This window comes from Arachis ipaensis, chromosome B09 (genome assembly GCF_000816755.2).
Source record: "Arachis ipaensis cultivar K30076 chromosome B09, Araip1.1, whole genome shotgun sequence".
Classification (NCBI taxonomy): domain Eukaryota; kingdom Viridiplantae; phylum Streptophyta; class Magnoliopsida; order Fabales; family Fabaceae; genus Arachis; species Arachis ipaensis.
In genome coordinates, this window is record NC_029793.2 from 34,829,313 (window position 1) to 34,830,913 (window position 1,601).

Below are 1,601 nucleotides of genomic sequence, written 5' to 3' on the forward strand. Positions count from 1 at the left end.
AAAGAGGGAGAGCCAAGCGTAACTTGTGGAGGAGAGGGGGAGAGGCCGAACCAATATTTAAGGGGAAGGGGGGTGGGTTTCGAAAATTATTTGAAAAAGATATGATAGAAAAAGTGATTTGGAAAAGATAAGTATGATAGGAAAAGATGTGATTTAAAATTGAAAAGATATGAAAGATATTTGAAAAAGATAAATCTGGATTTTGAGAAAGATAATGTGAAGATTGAAAAAGATATTGATGAGTTGACAAGATTTTAGAAGGAAAAGAGATAGATTTGTTTTGAAAAGGATTTGAAAATAATTTGAAGAGGATTAAGAAAAAGGGTTTATGAATTAAGATACATTTGATATCTTTTGAAAAAGGATTTGAAAAATTAGGATTTGTAACATGTTTGTGCAAGAAATCATGAATTAAAACATAAAAAATGGAAAAAATTTGAATTGAAAACCAAATTGCCTACTCCCCACAATCCTGGCGTTAAACGCCCAACTGCTGCATGTTTTGGGCGTTTAACGCCCAGTTGCTGCTTGGTTTGGGCGTTTAACGCCCAGCTGTTGCTTCTAGCTGGCGTTAAACGCCAGAAACTCCTTTGTCACTGGGCGTTTTTCTGAACGCCCAGGACGCTGTAAATCTGGCGTTAAACGCTCAGAAGTTTCTTCTTTCTGGCATTTAACACCCAGATGGCTATCTTTACTGGCGTTAAACGCCCAGTAGATGCTCCTTTTGGGCGTTTAACGCCCAATTGTGCCTCTTACTGGCGTTTTCTTGCCAGTGAGCTCCTTTTTCCTGTTTTGTGCTTTGAATTCTTCTGTAACCCTGTGGACTTATGCAATTGATTCTTTATCTTGTTAATATTAAGCTCATATATTTTAAAAATAAATAAAATGAAGAATAAAATAAAATAAAATAACAGAAAAAGTTTTGCTAATGGCTGGGTTGCCTCCCAACAAGCGCTTCTTTATTGTCTTTAGCTGGACCTTGCTGAGCTTTTAATCTAGCCTTAGCCTTGAGCACTCTTGCTCAATATTGCCTTCAAGATAGTGCTTGATTCTCTGTCCATTAACAATGAACTTCTTATCATAATCAATGTCTTGAAGCTCCACATAACCATATGGTGATACACTTGTAATAACATATGGTCCCCTCCACCGGGATTTTAGTTTCCCGGGGAATAGCCTGATCCTAGAGTTAAACAATAGAACTTTTTGTCCTGGTTCAAAGACTCTAGATGACAGCTTTCTGTCATGCCACCTTTTTTATTTCTCTTTATAAAACTTGGCATTTTCGAAAGCAGTGAATCTGAATTCCTCTAGCTCATTCAGCTGGAGCAATCTTTTTTCTCCAGCTAATTTGGCATCAAAGTTTAGGAATTTGGTTGCCCAGTAGGCCTTATGTTCTAGTTCCACGGGCAGATGACAGGCCTTACCATACACAAGTTGGTATGGAGAGGTTCCTATAGGAGTCTTGAATGCTGTTTTGTAAGCCCACAGAGCATCATCCAAGCTTCTTGCCCAATCCTTTCTACGGGTACTTATAGGTGTCTGTTTACCCGTTCGACTTCAAAGATTGTCTCTTGATTTTTCTTAGGACCTTGCCTGAC